Raw genomic sequence first — 19019 nt, 5'->3', positions numbered from 1 at the left:
TATATAGTGTTGTAGCTAGAAGGACTGAAGTCATGTAATTACCTGTGTTTAGCTTACCTATCAAACACCTATAAGCCAAATCTGATTCTTTCTTAAGTTCTCAGTAAAGGAATACAATAATGTCTTAATTCACGAAAAAAAAAGAAACTCATCATTCAGTACTACTTTGCCACAAGGCAGGCAACAGTACTGTAATATACCACTTTTACATACAGGTGTCTATTACTGCTTCAAGTCCATTGAAATCAAGAGTTGTCTTAATTATTGTCCAATGTGACTTTCTAAAGTATATGTCTGTCCCACAAAGGAAACTTCTGTTGGCACTAACACCACTGACTTCTTTTTATCAATGGCACATTCTTTCAACTTTTTGTAAAAACTAAGAACATGTGTCTTTTTTTGCTGGGGAGGGGCTTCCCCTGTACCCTCCAGATCTCTGCAATTAAATGTATAATGACTGCAAGACTGCACAATACTGAGAAGAAGGAACTTCCTCAACTTCTCTGTCTCCCGATTTTGCAATAATACACACACACAGACTCAATGATCAAGCACTCCACTTACACACACACACACATATACTTTCATCTAACAACCTTTTTTTAAACACCTTTACTGAATTATTACTTGTGACAGACAAATTTACACTTCTATACAAGTAATCAAACCAAATTAATAAGTTCACATTTACAAACATTATACTTCACATATATTCCTATATATCATATAACCTAAGCAACATTACATAAATTATTCAATTCTGCCCCCCCCCTTTTTTTTCAAAGAAGAAACATTAAACCATGACTTACGACACAGGCAATCACACATTTACAGAAATGAAAATAAACCAAACTGACACTATCCTATTTGCAAGCATTTAACGTCACAAACCATACTGACACACTCCCATAAAAGATGAAACCCAAAACGTGAACTGGCTTTTTAGTAGCTGCCAGAGACTGCGGCAGAGAGGTGTCTGGCTTTTTGCCCTTTCCCCACTATGATACGAACTCAGACTTGGTAAATATAGTTCGCAGGGAATGTAGTGGATGCAGGGGGCTTGCCAACCCTCCTGCAGAGTGTGTGTTTTCTTTACTATTTTATATTTTCAGAGTTTTGAAGTTTTGGGGCTGCTCATTTTAGTTTCACGTTCTGAATGTATTCCATATATAAATATACATCTCAAGAGTTTGCGTGTATGTGATGTGTGCATGTATGTGTATTTGTACATTTGTCTACCTCTGTAGACCAAAATTACACTCTACCGAAACGTAATTCAGCGAGACGAATCTACCAAAACTACAGTTTAACGAAACAAACTACTGAACGTCGGACATTAAACATTTCTACAGATACCAAAATAAAGCAACAAGCACGGACCAAGTGCCAAACGGTCACAATTCAAAAGAAAAAAGCACTTAGATAGCTGCTGCTCACCCACAAACTTCTTTAATACAGCACACCCAGTAAAAAATAACGCTGAACACAGTTCTCAGTGCGTTTTCGTCCAAGACTCCATCAGAATGGTTACAAACACAACTCCCTCCCATTTTATACAAAAAAACACTTCACCAATAAAGCAATTAAGACAATAAATCAATTCATTAAGCTTTTTAACCTGCTTAACACAACCAAGAACTTGCTTGTGAATGTAGTGCTTAAACTGCTTAAAATTACTACAAAAATGTCCCTACATATTATTTTATTAAAAACTAATAATCCCTATTTATACACAATCATAAACATTTAATAAAGATCTGTATGAAAATATAAATATACATTTGTATACATGTTGAAACATATTAAACTAAAACATAAAGAGAATGCATATAAAAAAATACTTTGCTGCCATCTAGTGACCAAAGTTCATTACATTAACAAATATATAACATCAAAAATCAAAAAGTGTCAAACTGTCTAAAACCATGGAGTGGTCAGTACCTATATGTTAAAAAAAATCTGACTTATTAAAACATTAAAAATCTAACTTATTAAAACATTTTCCTGAGGGATATGTTAGGTTTAAATACTTATGTACAAAAATGAATGAATGAATAAATACATACATAGATACATAAATAGGGTACTAGGTCGCCCTATAATTTAGCTGCTCTTAATTTCAATACAGGTGCAAGGGAGACCATCTCGTTAAGCCCTGGACATTTATTTGCCTCAAGGACCAAATGCCAGTACACTTCTCAATATTCAATTTGTGTCTCCCATGATCCCCCACAAATATCCATCTGGATTTACTCTAGCACAAAAAATACAAAAGTAGCCCCTTTGCATGTCAAAGTATGTTTATATAGGGCATTCCTGTTATTACCCTTTTTAATGTCATAACTGTGCTCATATATTCTTCTTTTTAAGCACCTTCCGGTCTTTCCTACATAAAAACTGTCACATTTTCCACATAGGGCCAAATATACTAGCCCTTTAGAGTCACAGTTAGAATAACATTTTGCACTAATGCATCTATTTCTACTAGGGATATAAACATCTGATTTGTTAATAATAAAAGGGCATTGTGGACAAGCACCACATTTATATGTCCCTACTCTTCTAGATCTTTTTTTCTATGCCCTTCTTCTCCAAAATATTTTTAATACTTTTACCCTTCCTGAATACAAATTTTAAGGGGTAGTTCAGTTCAATATTCATATCCAATAGTTTGCTAAACTTATCCCACTCCTCCTTCAAAATTGTAGTAATGGTTCCTGCATCTCCACTATAATCCATTACAAAAATATTTTCCACCCTATCATTACTATCAATCACCTGTTGGTTGCCCCCTATCCCACTATTCTCTGTTCCTAAAATAGGTGCAAACCTATTATTTCTATTTTCTAGGACTTCAGTAAAAATGTCATTAATAATTTTCTCTGGGTATCCCCTATCAAGGAACATACTTTTCAACAGTTCACCTTCTTGTATAAAATCTTCCTCCTCTGATGTCATTCTTCTACCCCCCCTGACATAGTAACCTTTCACAATGCTCCTTTTGTGTGTAAATGGATGGGAGCTCTGAAAATGTAGAAAGGAATGGTAGTAGGTAGCTTTTCTGTGCACCTTTGAAGTGAACCTATTACTGTAATAGTCCATCCCTATATTCACATCCAGGTAATCGAAAGAACCTTGTCCTATTTTATAGGTGAACCTTAAAAATTATGTACTGTTAGTAATGTAGTTCAAGAATTCACAACATTTTTCCTCACTATCTATCCAGAAGAGGCAAATATCATCCAAAAATTGTTGATAAAGGACCCAAAAGTCCTTGTACACAGAATTAAAAATTAATTTCTTCTCCCACCAGGCTAGCACTAAATTTGCAGAGGTTGGGGCACACATGGCACCCATTTCTACTCCAACCACCTGGCGAAAGAATTCTCCCTCAAAATAAATAAAATTATGTTTTAAAACCAGTTCCACTAAGGTTAAAATCAAATAAATCTCTCTCACTAAAACCTTCCGTTGTCCCGTAAAATTTCTTCTAAAAATTCCAAGCCTTCTTTGTGTGGGATGGAAGTGAAGAGGTCAACAACATCTATTGTAATAAATAACATACTGTCCCTAAATAAAATTTTTTTCACATTTCTGAGGAAATCCCAGGAATCTTTGAAAACATTAGTTGCGTTTATGGAAATATTTTTTCAATTTAACATCCAGGAACTTGCAGTAGGGGCTGTGACAGACTGGCTAGCTGCAACCACTGGTCTCATGGGTGGGTCAAGTAAATTCTTATGAACTTTTGGGATACCGAATATTGTGGGCACCCTGGGCTCTTTATTATGCAAAAATGTAAAAGTCTCAATGTCCATCACCCCTTCTAGTATCAAATCATTCAAAGCTGCATAAATCTTTCTGTAGAAGATCTTAATTTCATTAAGTGAGACCTTTGACTATTTAATGACATCATTTATAAGCTCCATCATTTTACTTTCATATATAACTGAGTCCAGTTGTCCAGTTTCATGACCCTAACACATTTGTTATTACGAAGTGTGTTTAAAATCTCCCTTTCTTCTTTAGTTAGATTTGACCACACCCTGTTCTTCACCACTTTTTCCCTTAGGCTACTTTCCACCATATTCTCAAAATTCTTTAATTGTGGGTGAAGGGGAGGGTTCCATACACTCCTTCTCTTCACGGTTTCTTCTTTATATTTTTGTTCGCCCAACAACAATTCTAAATTTTTCTTTCTTTCTTACGAACATTTTTAAATCAATAAGTAAACTACTGATCTCACTCTTCTTCTTAGGCACAAACTTAAAACCTTTTGCAAATAACCTAAAAAAAATCTTCATTCAAGTCGGAATTACTATAATTAAAAATGTTATACCCCTGAAAGGTTAAAATATTGTTATTAATTATCTGGTCAGTAGTCAGAACCACCCCTTCAGACCCTGTATCCGACACCTGATTCAGTAACCATGGTTCATGCCCTTGTTGTGCCACCCCTCCAATTGCCCTGATAGTATTTTTTCAATCTTTCGGACCTTTGGAGGGGGGGGGGGTATCCTAAAGGGTCATTCATATCTCCTGGGCCATCCACACTTTCATTATCCATTTCATTGTTAAGACTGTGTCTGTCTTCTATTCTACCATTATTAAAACCCCCTCCCCCTGTCCTGTAAGGTCCTTTCTCTATTCTTGACATGTTATTAAAGCTCCTGGGTTTAAGGTAGTGGATCTTCTGTGCATATTCATTAATATCTCTATACAACTTTCTTTTTTTCCTATAAACTATATTGTTAATCTTATCATCCACCTGCTTCCTCAGTTCAAAATATTTTCTTTTCTCTTCCTCAACGGTAAATAATAAGTTATTGACCAAACAATTGTTCACTTTAACAATCCTTTCATTTAAAACCTCCATCACTTTTTTGTTTTGTTTTATTATAGCTCTAAGAATTTCAAAACCACAGTTGTCAAAAATATCCAACAGTTCCATGTGAAAGTCTGACCCTTCTTCTACATTGTTAGGGAATCTATACAACCTTAAACCTTTTGGTACAACCCTAGAATTAATGCATTCTCTTAAATATAAATTATCTACATTTAAAGTTTTAAACTTGAACAATAAATCATTTAGCTTACTTAAATTATTAGCATAGGTGTCAGCATCATCAGCAACAACATTATGAACATACTTATCAAATTTAACATTTTGTTTAAGCCATGCTTCCAAATTGATGTCCTGCTGCTTTGTATTATTAAAACTACCATTGAATGGTAAACAAGTCACCTTGTGCTTTGGAATTAGCTCACTGCTCTTTCCCATAGCCACAGTCTTTATTGGAAACAGTTCCATTTGTTTTCAGAAGCTCTGGTGTCCTCCTTTCATAAAAACTACTACTAATAATAATTCCAATCTCCTTATCTGAATGCCGGCCCTTATTTCCACCATTGCAGCCTTCCTTAGCTGCTGCCTCCGGCCGACCTGCTGGTGTCACATTGGGGGGGGGGGGGGGTCACCAAGGAATGACAAATCGGCACCAAAAGTTCAATGAGCTGTGCCACTCAACCAATCAATGCCTCTACTGCTTTTCCATTGCTATTTCGGACTGAAATAGCCTCGGGCAAACCAAGCAGCTCCTCCATAATAAAATACCAAAATAAACAACCACGGACCAAGTGCCAAACAGTCACAATTCAAAGGAAAAAAGCACTATAGCTGCTGCTCGCCCATAAACTTATTTAATAACACAGCACATATACGTATTGGTGAAGTGGTTTTTGTATAAAATGGGAGGGAGTTGTGTTTGTAACCATTATGACAAAGTCTTGGATGAAAACGTACTGAGAACTGTGTTCAGCGTTATTTTTTTACTGGGTGTGCTGTGCTGTGTTATTAAAGAAGTTTGTTGGCGAGCAGCAGCTATCTGAGTGCATTTTTCTTTTGAATCTCTACAGATACTCTACACATTATAAAATTTAAAGTGAAAAACGTACCTGTACTGACACCCCCCCCCCCCACTTCACATTTTATATACCAACTCAGAGATCGCACTACAGTGAGGAAAAGGTAAGGTGCAGAAACATGTTCCAAGTTCCTTGTTCAGTGATTTGTTCTTTGGTAGTTTGTAGTTTCATTAAACTGTAGTTTTGGCAGATCTGTCTCACTGAATTACGTTTCAGTAGAGTATAGTTTTGGTCTACAGAAGTAGACCTATATCACACACGCACACACACACACACACACACACACACACACACACACACGCACACACACACATGCATAGAATACTGGGACAATTTCTGTAACCAGCATCACTAGAGACTTTTATGCAACCACTACTGGACTTGCTCAGACCTCATTTCCTAGTTCTATGGCATAGAAAGTAGGTTAATATTAGATGTTTGCAAGCCTCTGTCAGTCATACTGGCTGCTGATATTCAGGGACACAGTATGTTTGTCCCAGCATTTTGCATCTCAGGCTTGAAGCAGTCAGGAATTTAAGGATAAACCCATATATGTATAGATTGCATGTGAAACTCCATGTTTTCCAAAGGAGAAGTTGATTGTAACTTAATTGCCTAATCACAAGTGCTACAGTTAATGGTTAGTACAAAACTATTTTGTGCTATTTTGGAGAGTTCCTCCTTCAAAACTGTTATGTGACCATGGAGTTAGTATAGGTTCGAGAGGTGTTGAAAGTGCAGGTAGGGATTTGTTCCCCCTCCAAAAAAATTACTTTGAGCTGTTTCTTTACTCCGCAAGTAATGGACAGCTTTTGAGGTGCCGTCACCGTGACATACACATACCCACCCACCCACACACCCACACACACACAGACCCAGTGGTATGGATCACAGAAAGCATATGCAGACTGTCAAACATTAGAAGTATTTGTTTATTCATCTGTCTGTTTTTTTTGAAAATATAACTCAGTACTGAGTAGCCTGAAAAAGACTTGGTCTTACAGATTCCAAATTCAAATACATTTTAAAATGAAATTTAGCCAGAAGAAAAAAAAATGCAGTTGCATCTTTGCCTGTGAAGGACCAATCAGCTGCCAGACAGGACAGTCCTTCACAGTTATAGACAGCAGCCCTCAGCTTTTCTCAAGGGTCTGAATGAAGAGCAGATGGAAAAATGCAAGATTTATGAACACTTACTGTTCCAAACCAAAGCCAACCCTCACACAAACCAAAAGTTGCTAAACAAAAAATGTACAGTTGTGTACACTTACCATAAATGTAGATGTCGGAGTGTATTCACTGTTGCAGTCATTACATTTGGGTAATCTGCTTGCAGGTTGTCCTCAGTCGGCCTGATTAACAAAGTCTTGGGTCCTGCGTCAGTTGCTGTCCCTTCTTCCATGATGTCAGGTCATCAGGGGTATAAAACATGCAGCCAACGCCATTACATCAGTTTTTCTTGCCCCAGATGTCAGATGCCCCCCTAATGGGGAGCAAATAAACATAAAAAAAAGTTATACCTCCAACAAAAAGCAAATACACCAAAAAGGCTTTTAAGCATAGTAAAGGAAAGTAGAGGTATAGCCAGAAGAAGTTAGGGGGCTGGAGGGAGGGTAACCAGGACTGCAACAGTGAATACACTCGAACATCTACATTTATGGTAAATGTACACAACTGTACTATGTTCTTCGTGTTTCACAGTTGCAGTCATTACATTTGGGTAGATTCCCAAAGTTATGGTTGGGAGGAGGAATTTAGATAGCATTAGGGCCAGCTATAAGGCCCTGCAAGACTGCAGTGGCAAAGCCAGCTCTGGAATTAGAGAAAATTGGTAAATGATAATGCTTGGTGAAAGTATGTACAGAACTCCAGGTATCAGCTTCTAGCATGTCCCTGGTAGGGACGCCTCTGAGAAAGGCTGTAGAGGTAGATGCAGCCCTGGTGGAGTGAGGTCTGATCCCCTGGGGGATAGGTTTTCCATGGTGCTTATAGCAGAAGTAAATGCAATGGCTTATCCATTTAGAAATGGTTTGCTTTGAAATAGCCTTCCCCTCTGCCCCTGCAGCAAATGCCACCTGCAGTTGTTCAGATTTCCTTTGAGGTTTAGTCCTGTCCAAGTAGAATCTAAGTTGTCTGTGCACATCTAAGGAATGCAGTATCCAGTCCTCTTTATTCTGTGGATTGGGAAAGAAGGTTGGCAAATGAATGGACTGATTAAGAGCCACACTGAATACCACCCTGGGCATGAAGGATGGATTGGTTCTGAGGGACACCCTGTCCGCATGAAAGATGACGAAATGCTCCACTGCCACAAGGGCCTGTAATTCAGATACCGTTCTAGCTGAAGTGATTGCTAAAAGGAAAGCTGCTTTCCAAGAAACAAATTTTAAGTCTGCAGTAGCAGCTGGCTCGAAAGGAGGTAGAGTGAGTTTCTCCAAGACAACGTTAAGGTCCCAGGCTGGGGTTGGACTTCTCCTGGGTGGTCTCAAATTTTTGGCCCCTATGAGGAACTGCTTGAGCAGTGGTTGTGAGAAGAGGGGAGGTTCCGTGCTATAATGAGCTGAAATGGCTGAGGCGGGGATTTTAATGGAGGAAAAAGACAGGCCCTTGTGAAGCATTTCAGTTAAGTATTGTAAAATCTGAGGTAAATTGGGTGCTGCTGTGCTCATCCCTTGAGACTGGTTACAGTTACAGAATCTTTTCCATTTTTCAGCATAAGATTTTCTAGTACTAGGCCTCCTTGCCTCTAAATGATATCCATCACAGGTTTGCTGAGGGAAGGTAAAAAGAAGATTAAGTAATTAACCAGGCTGCAAGGTTCAATACTGTAAACTGAGGGTGCAGAATCTGGTTCTCCTGCTGAGACAGCAGGGAAGGGGTCTGAGGCAGGTGCCATGGAGATAACTGCAACACAATGCGCAGGAGGGGGGTACCAATGTTGGTGCGGCCAGTCTGGAGCAATCAAAATCATCCTTGGTTTGTCCTGTTTGACTTTTAGCAGAACTTTGGAGAGCAGAGGCAGCGGGGGGAAGGCATAGACTGACAGGTTTTTCCAGCTGAAGGACAGAGCATCCACTTTCCAGGCTTGTTTCTGGGGAGTCCTTGTGCAAAACTTGTCCAATTGGTAATTCTGGAGGGAGGCAAATAGATCTATGTCTGGGCTCCCCCATTCGCTTGTTAACATGTTGAAAATCCTTGGCTCCAGTTTCCACTCGTGTGGGTCCATGAGGTTTCTGCTTAGTCCGTTTGCCAGTGTATTTAATTTTCCTGGCAGGAATTGAGCTTGTAGGTGCACTTGGTAGCCCAAGGCTGTGTTCCACAATGCCATGGCTAGCCTGCAGAGGGGGTAGGAATGTGTACCCCCCTACTTGTTTATGTACCATACAACCGTGGTGTTGCCCGTCTTTACCGTTAGTTGTCCTGGAAGAATGTAGTCCTTGAAGGCTGTCAGAGCATTCTGTACAGCTAACATTTCCTTTTTGATTGATATGTAGGTGCATTTGACTTGGGTTCCATTTGCTCTGAATGCACTTCCTTGCCAGGTGAGCCCCCCCATGCATAGTCTGATGCATCTGTTGTTAGGGTTTTGGTGGCAGGGGGTAGTGTGAATGGTAGTCCCTTGTTTTGGTGGCAGACTTCTGCCCACCAGAGGAACTCTAGGCGTAGGCAAGGTATGATAGGAATCATTGTTTCTTGGCTGTGAAAATGTTGACTCCATAGGTTTTTTAGATACCACTGTAGTTTCCTTATATGCAGTCTTGCATATGGAATTAGAAGAATGCAGGAGACCATGAACTCCAAGACTTGCAGTATTTGTCTTGCAGATAGCAGGGTTTTTGTGGCCACTTGTTTGAAATAGGTTATCAAATGAATCGGCTTTTCTGGCGTGAGGTAAGCCATCTGGGAAGTTGTATTCAAGCTTGCTCCCAGGAATGTAATTTGTTGACAAGGTACCAGTTGTGATTTCTTTTCATTTATGGTGTACCTCAGACAAGTTAGAACAACCCTTTTTACAAACGCCAGATGATTCAAAAGTATGCCCTGGCTTTCTGCCTGAATTAGACAACCTTCCAGGTATGGGTATATTTGAATCATTCTTTGCCTGCAAAATGCAATAACTGGAGCCAGGCACTTTGTGAATACCCTGGGCACAGTAGACAAGCCAAAGGGCAGTGCAGATAACTGATAATGTGTGTAGCCTGCTTTGAAGCTTAGGTATCTTCTGCAAGATTCCCTGATTGGGATGTGCAGGTATGCTTCTTTTAAATCTAGTGTTGCCAACCACGTGTCTTTGCCTAGCATAGGAAGTAATTGGTGAAGAGTCAGCATCTTGAATTTTGGAATCTCCAGAAAGGTGTTTGGAGTAGACAGGTCCAGGACTGGACGCCATGATTTGTCTTTTCTGGGTACCAGGAAAAGTCTGGAGTAGAAACCTTGTCCCTTTTCCTCTTCTGGTACCAGTTGAATAGCCCCCATGCTTAATTGAGAAGTACTTGTTTTTGAGCCTCTGCCCACTGATTTGGGGGCAGATCCAGCCACCCAGTTGGTGTTGGCAACGTGTAGAAATGAAATCGGTATCCCTGGGACACTATATTTAAAACCCATTTGTTCTGGGTTATGAGTTCCCAGTTCTTTGCATGAAGAGCAATCTTTCCCCCCAAAGGGGTGGTCAGAAGATAAGTGCTTGGAAATTTTAAAAGGAAGTCATTGAGACTGTTTACCATAGGGAGGTGTCTTATTATTCCCAGATTTGGAAGTGGAGGCCCCCCCACTGCTTAGTTCTGAGAGTCCCCTGGGACTGAAACCTGGGGTTTTTGCTGTGTCTGGGTTTGGCTTGAGAAGACCTGGAAAAGACCAATTCTTAGCAGGCCAGTGCCTACTAAATCTAGGAGGCTGCACTTGTAAAAAATCTTTAACAGTTTGCATAGATTTAGCTTTATCTTCCATCTTTTTAAGAACTTTTTCAGCCTTGTTGCCAAACAGGCGGTGCTGATTTAAAGGAGCATCCAACAATTTAGCTTTAACATGATTAGGCTAAAGATTGTTCCTTAAGCCAAGCATGCCTTCTAAGCACAGACCCAGTAACAGCAGCCCTGCAAGAGGCCTCTAAAGAATCAAAACCACATTGCAAAGTATGTTTTCCAACTTGTTCAGCAGAATGCATTAAGTCCTGTAAATCTTTATTTTCCACACAGTCAGAAATCAACATCATTTTCTGTTTAAGCAGTCCAATGACATGCTGCTGATATTTTAACATATGAAATTGGCAGTTTAAAGCTCCAATTGCCAAGGTTGCTGAAGTATAAACCTTTTTACCCCATCTATCCAGCGCCCTGGAGTCTCTATCAGAAGGGGTAGGATCTTTTAGCTGTAGAAGCCTTAATGCCCTTGGGCCCCTGAGAAATTGTCTCTGGATCTGCAACAGGATTTTTGAAAAGGAACTTGTGGGACTCAGGAACCCTGTAGTACATGTCAGGTTTACTAGGAGCAGGAGGCAGGGAATCAGGGACCAAACTGGATTATGAGAAAACATCATCAACAAAGTCTAGTACAATAGGTATAGCCAAAGGCCTATGCTGAGGTAGAAGAAGGAAATCCCTAAGCCTCTTTTTTGAATCAGAAAATTCTTGGCTTTCCCAGTGAAAATACTCCCTTAAAGTATGTAAGGTTTCCCCAAAAGAAAAATCCTCGGGAGGAGAAGCAGAGGGAATAGAATCCTCTGCATCAGAATCCTCATAAGTAGGTAAGGACAAATCCAGGTCATCAGAAGAGTCAAAAGAAACAGAATCCTGATCAGAAGATTCATAATCAAGCTCAGTCCTAGGCCTCTTGGGAGGGGGGTTGACTACCCATGATTAGAGTTATTAGATCTTCAACCATTTTTATCATTTGTTTTTTAGGCATAGGGGCCTGAGCATGTGGCCTGGGCGTCGGTTTTTTAGGCATGGATCGAGATTTAGGCCTTAGTAATGAAGGAGGCATTGATTTAATATGCAAGTCAGCAGGCCTGAATACACCCTTAGAAGCCGGTGCCTGCACAGCGGCTCCAGACCCATCCAAGGTAGAGACATCCGCAGGTTCCATAGTTGAAGTATTTTGCAGCATACCGGACTCTGAATGGGTCTCAGTAGAGGCCTGCGAATCAGACATAGTGGGTATCAGGGGCTGCGAAAGTGCCTCAATGAGTACCGGCGAACTGGCGACTGGCTTAGGAGAATCGTTGTCGGCAGTTTTAGACCTTGGCGGCCTGTCTCTGTCTTTATCTTTGTGTTTTTTTCAGAATCCCAGTAGTCGGATGGCTAACTGATGACATTTCTGGATAATTAAACTGAGAACCAAAATATTTAGACGCAAAAATATACCGACGATGGATAGTGCGCTGATTAAATAAAGCACAAAACCGACAGCAAGGTACGTTGTGGTCAGGGCCTAGGCAAGGAATACAGTACGAATGAAAATTTTTATGAGGTATTTGCATTCCACAAGTAATGCAATTATTAACTTTTACTGACATCGGGAAGGAGCAAGAAAAAGTTTCCTCAATGGGGTACATAGCTTTAAGTTTAAGACTTCGGTTCTGAAACTCGAAAATGAAAATTTCAGGAGTCGGCCGACCGGCACTTGCAAACTGCTTGTGATTCGGGCACCGCATGGCAAGAAAGACTGATGTAATGGGATCGGCTGCATGTTTTATACCCCTGACGTCATGGAAGAAGGGACAGCAACTGACGCAGGACCCAAGACTTTGTTAATCAGGCCGACTGAGGGCAACCTGCAAGCAGATTACCCAAATGTAATGACTGCAACAGTGAAACATGAAGAACATCAGCAGCAATCACCAAACATAATGATGTACATCCAACTAAAGGGGGATGGTGGCAGGGTACTGCTAGTAAGGCTGTGTGTTCTATGAAAACCTATCGTTACAGGTAAGTGGAACTTATGCAACTATACTATGTTTAACAAACGCACTGCCTTACTGGCATACAGGTAGACTTTCAAAGCTTCCCTAACTTGGGAGGAGGAAGAATAAGGGTCCAGGAGATCCTGGAAAATGGTCCTAGCAAAGTCTGCTCTGAATCTAAAAAAGGCATCCAGTTTGTAGTGCTTCACACAAGAATGGACTGAGGACCAATTTGCTACCTTTAGAATACTTCTGATGTCCACCCTTTACCAAAATGCTAGTGAAGAGGAAAATGCCATAGTGGAATGTGCCTTAACCATGTCTGGATTTGCCTCGCTATGGTGGGTGTAACAAAAAACAATATCAGAGGACAATCAACATGCAGTGGTTTGCTTGGAGGGTTGACCTTTGAATGTTCCATAGAAGGAAACAAAAAGCCTCTTGGTTTTCCCTAATGGGATTTGTCCTGTCAAGGCAGGATCTGAGATGCTGAAGCACATTCAAGGTATGAAGTATCATCAATATTTAATTCTAGGGTTCTGAAAAAATCCAGGGAGAAAAATATACTGGTTGAAATCAAATTCTTAAACCACTAACAACATAACAGAAGGATAAGCATGTATCACAACCCTATACCTATGGAAACCAGGAAAGGTTGTCCCTACCATGAGAGCTGCAGCTCAGAAACTAACCTTCCAGACGTCACAGCAATAATCAAAAAGTTTTCCAGGTAAGAACTTAAGAGCAGTGTGAGCTGCTGGTTCAAACAGTGATTACGTCATTAAAAAAACAAAACATAGCAGAGATCCCACAAAGGAGAAATTTGACATGGGTTCTCATAAGCAACACTCCCTTCATAAACTGTTTTACGAAAAGGAAGAAGAAAAATGGGGATCCATGGGCAGATAGCATAAAATTAGACCTGTTAGCAACTGAACTTGTGTTCTGAGAGACTGCTTTCTAATCTATCTGCAAATATACAGAACAGAGTATATTTTTTGGGGGTTTAGAGTTTGTACTGTTAGTTGTTGCTTAGATCTCTGTTGAAACTGTTTTGTCCCACCCACTCAGTGGCGTAACTATGAGAGGCGAAGTGAGGCAATTGCCTCAGGGCACCAAGCAGCAGGGGGCGCTTTGTGCCGACGGATGTTGTCATGGATTGTACTTTGCTTATTTAGTAAATGTCCATCGTCCGGTGGTAAGAATCCCAGTCTGCAGCCCTCCCACCTAGAAAAAAAAACAAGAAAAAAAATCCGTGAAACAAAAATTTCATTCAGACTGCCTTTATCGGCAGTCTGAATGCAGAGAAATGGGTACCCATCAACCTGTGCTGTAGGATACCCAGACATCTGTGCGGTCAACTACCGCACAGAACAGAGGAGCTCCGAACTGCTTCCCTTGCAGTCAGGGCCAATGAGGAGTGAGCTGAGAGCTCTCTCAGCTCTCTCGAATTTCGCTTGCTGGCATCGTGTAGAGCGATCGGGGTTTCAGACATGGTCAGACAGTCGCTGGCTTAGTTTCTTTTGGTTGGATTATGAGGTTTAGGAGGGAACTCTTGCTCTGCAGAGTGATATCCCTCTTGCATTTGGTTTATTTACACACAAGGGGAAACAAATGTAGGCAGGAGAGATGTGTTACTGCTACAGTTAACAAAAGTTGAAACCGAGACCTCTGGATGACTGAGAGAAAACATTACATCAGTGGCCAGCAGTTGTATCCAGTTCCAGAAGGTGTTAAACCCAACCAAGGTAATTCTGTTACTGTTGTTGACTGAATGATGTCTCTTTTATCAAATGTGATTTGACTGATTTAAAAAAGCAAAACGGGAACAGTTCTGTTAAAAAGTGCTAGCTGATGAAGGAAGATTATTATTACCAATGTTTTGTAATCTGTCATATGCATACCTTACAAACAATGAAATATAATTCAGTGAAATGGAACAGCTATTCAAAACTAGAGAAGAGCTTCAAGACAGGAATTAATTTGACTAAGCAAGTAAGTTAGCAATAGATGTGCTGCAAATATAACAGAAGCATAAGTAAGTTACTGAGTTTACCCGCAAAGCTTTTCAGTGACAGAATCTGCTCATACTGGTGTGTGATAGGTAACCACACTCCTCAAAAGCCAAGCAGCACCAGAGTTTGTAGCTGCAAGTTAGCATAATAGTCTCACTGCCATAGTGAGTCACTCAACAATGACAAGGAGTACACATGTACTCCTCTCAGGATGGTCTAGAATATTTTTTTAAATGTTTTTTAATTGGTCCCTGCTTTTGGTGAATTTCCACTTTGTACCATGCAATATGTAGTTATGTATTATTTGTACATAGTTATTGTTTAATACATTTATTACATTGTATGCTTTATGGCTGTCAACTCAGCATTGTATAATGGCATTCCGGATGTGGTATTTTATTATTGTCACAGAGTCATTGTTTTGTGTAGTTGCCAAGTTTGTGTGTGAGAGTTATTGTATTCCTTGTGCTGAATTGGGTGCACCTAGCCATCTGGAAGACACCACTGGGTATTTTGTTTGGTTTTACTGCATTATATATATATACATATATATATATATATATATATATATATATATATATATATATATACACATACATATATATCAGATATATTTTGTGATGATCAGAATACTAGGTTATAAGGAGCCACAAATACGTTCATATTTTATTTGGCTCAACTTTATTTCATTTCACAAAGCCACTTATAGGTTTCTTGTTGTACTGAAAGAATAATGGCTTGTAGTACTGTATTGCAGGTAGGTGGCCATGGTGGTGCAGTGGTTAGCATTGTCGCCTCAAAGCAAGAGGTTCTTCTGTTTGATCCTTGGCTGGAGTGCCTTCTGTGCGGAGTCTGCATGTTCTCCCTGTGGTTGGCGTAGGTTTCCTCCAGGTGCTTCGGTTTCCTCCCATATCACTTTGAGTATGTTAAGTATAGGTTTTCCATAGTTACTATTTCCCAGTAAAGTGTGGTGGAATGGCATTGTTTGCTGGATTTTTGATTACCTCTTTTACATGGTCCAGGATAGTTTGTTTTAGAATCCAACCATTCTGTATTATGACTTGTGCATACATATAAAATTATATGATGAAATCTCAAAATTCACTTATTTATTAATTAATTACTTAATTAATTACATTTGTTAACTGGGAAAGTCTGACGGGGCTAGGAGCCCGTTTTTAGCGGAGAAAAGCTCCAAAAGACAGTACAATTATATTGTTTTGAATATGAACAGCAGTATTCAGTCTACAGTATTGATTATGAACATTAAAAAAACACTCAATATAGTACAGAATTTAGGATAGCACAAAAACATAGTATATACAAATTTCATATTGCATGTATAACATCACATTCACAAAGTAGTTTTATAATTAGACAAACACAAATAGATGCATAGAATTGTCAGACCCATATAGACCAAAATATAATACATTTAAAAGCAAGCCACCCTGGTGGTCCACCAATTAAAATTAAATCTTCAGTAAAAGAAAAACTTGTTGACCTTAAGTTGCTTCGGTTATTTCATACAATATTAAGATATAAAACAAATCTTTAATGCAACTATTAGTAGGAAGTTATAAAGCATTTTTTGTGCTACTATATGTGATTTCTTTGGCTTCGGTCATCTCGATGGCTTGGGTTCCTGGGGGGGATGTTGGGGCGCCTAGGAAAAGTTTGCCTCAGGGCGCTTCTAACGTAGTTACGCCACTGCACCCACTCTCTCTATTTTTGGATTGTAGTTTACATTTGGTGGCTTTTGCAGTTGCCCGCCCCACTGTAGATTTGATCTGGGACACTCCCCCAGTCCCATCTCTTTACCACATTCTACCTAATAAACTCTTTCTGCACTTGCTTTTAGTCCTTTTTAATTTAATTGCATTTTTCTAAACTGTGTTTGGTCTAATATTGCTACATACGCAAGTGTGCTAGCTTGCACTACATGTGAATTATTTTTACTACTGTTTTTGCTACTTTTCTGTAAAAAAAAAAAACAAAAAAAAAACTGTAAGCCTGTTTCTTACCTTTCCTGTAACTAGTGTTCCAGATACAGATTTGCTGTATCCAGGACTGTATGTAACCTTCTGAGCCCCCCAAGCCTTTCTGTGTTGGAGGGAAGCCTTTTAGCTTATCAGTGGGAGTGGTAAGCACTAGGTAACCTGTCTACCACATAAGGAGTGGTTCTGGCCCAGAAATTGTAGTTATTGGCCGTTTGGGCAATCTCTTCCATCTCTCTCAACTTTCTGATTTGAAAGCCTGCATTAGCACTTGTTTCTGTCCCGTAACTCGTCTAGTGCAGATACAGATTCTTAGTTTTAGCACTTAAATTTGCTTATTCGTGCTCAGCACTTGTTCAGAACTTGTAAGCACTAAATAAGCTACTAATTACTATAGCACTCAACCTTCCTCATTACCTAGAGGAAAACAGTTTTTGTACTTACTTTTCTCACTTGCTTAGAGAAAAACAGCTCTTGTACTCACTTTCCTCACTTATCCAGAGGAAAATTGTTTTTTATTCAGGCATGTCCAAGTGTCAGCTCTCAGTGTTCTCTCCTGTCTATCTGATGAATCTGGGCATCTTGAGGCAATGTAGAAATTGCCTCATGTACACAGACAACCCTCTCCTCCTACCACCCAACACTACAACCTGTGAGAGATGCACTTATCTAGCCAAACTGGAGGCAAAGCTCTCTCCAACCAAGACTGAACTTGACAGTCATGAGGAGAAGGTTAACATTTGCACCACACTACACTCATCACATAATCTCACTAAATCTACACCACCAAAATCCACACATAGTAACGCAAAAGCATTCACAGAGGCTCTCAATAATAATCTGTCTAAGCAACAAAGACCTCCAAAGCAGAAACGCAAGCAACCTCCATCCCCCAACACAACCCAAATGCCACATAGCCCACAGACTCAGTGTGCCACTCAGCCACAGCCAATAAGGCAAAACAACGTACCCAACACACTAGTCATAGGTGGCTCTATAGTCAGACACACTGATGTCCCACTCATCAGGCTAAACAAGGAGAAGGTTAATGACAGCTGCCTGTCGGGTGCCAGGATCCGCCACATAACCCACGCACTCAGGTCACTCCACAACAAGTACATATATGACTCTGTCATTGTCCATGTTGGTGTGAATGACCTGAGACGTACCTCCCTGGACTACATGAAAAGAGACATGGAAGAGCTCTCCGATCTTGCAGCCCAAGAAGGTATGAACCTAGCCCTGAGTAGCATTCTGCCATCACCCAGAATGATACTGCAGTACAAGGACAAAATGATTAACTTCAACAATTGGCTAATCTTCTGGTGTCATTCTAAGGGGATCCAGTATCTGTCTGCTTGGGATGACATGGTCGACAGACCACAATGCTTTGCCACAGATGGCCTGCACCTGTCACCCCTGGGACTCTGGATACTGGCTAAGGCACTTGCTACCCCTATAGTGCCTTTTTTAGGCAAGGTTCAAATAACAAATTCACCACCATAACAGGAAAAGGCAAACAAAAACTGAGGGTAATGCTACTCAATGCTAGAAGTCTAAATCTCAAAATGCACTCACTTGAGGCACTCCTTAAAATAGAGAACATCGATATCTGTGCAGTGACTGAGACCTGGTTCAAGGCTCCAGAGAGCACCCCTGCACTACCAGGCTATAACTCATACCACACTTTTCGGCCATGTAACCTGGACTGAAACAACAAAGGCAGAGGTGTGTCCATATTAATTAAGGATAGCCACACCACCAGGCTAGTTGCTCAGCATAATGCATTCAAGGTTATCCAAGTGCAACTTAACTCTGGGCAAAACTGCAATCCAAATTGTAGCTTGCTACAGATCCCCCACCATGCCCCAGGAGTCCCACTCCTCTTTTCTTGATGTACTGGAAAATATTAGGGTTCAACCAAACACCCTAATAATGGGTGACTTCAAATACCCCACCATTAACTGGGAAAACTACTCGTGTACCAACTCCTTAGCTCAATGCTTTCTGGAATTCATAAACTCCAATGCCCTGGATCAACTTATCCACACCCTCACTAGGGGCAACAATATCCAAGACCTAGTCATTACCAACATGAGTGACCGGTGTTCCACACCTGATGTCAACTCCTCATTGGTCCGATCCGACCATAAGCTAATCACCCTTGATATCCACATCCCG

At 40.2% G+C, this 19019-nt stretch overlaps 1 protein-coding gene across 10 annotated transcripts in view; it reads right to left on the bottom strand.

Annotated features, from left to right (window-relative positions):
• SH3GLB2 (SH3 domain containing GRB2 like, endophilin B2) overlaps window positions 1-19019 on the bottom strand; it is a 1772316-nt gene that overhangs the window by 623213 nt on the left and 1130084 nt on the right. The window lies entirely within an intron of this gene.

The sequence above is a fragment of the Protopterus annectens genome, chromosome 16.part0, assembly GCF_019279795.1.
Source record: "Protopterus annectens isolate FY-2018-M chromosome 16.part0, PAN1.0, whole genome shotgun sequence".
NCBI classification, from domain to species: domain Eukaryota; kingdom Metazoa; phylum Chordata; order Ceratodontiformes; family Protopteridae; genus Protopterus; species Protopterus annectens.
This window is presented reverse-complemented; position numbering and strand designations above follow the sequence as displayed.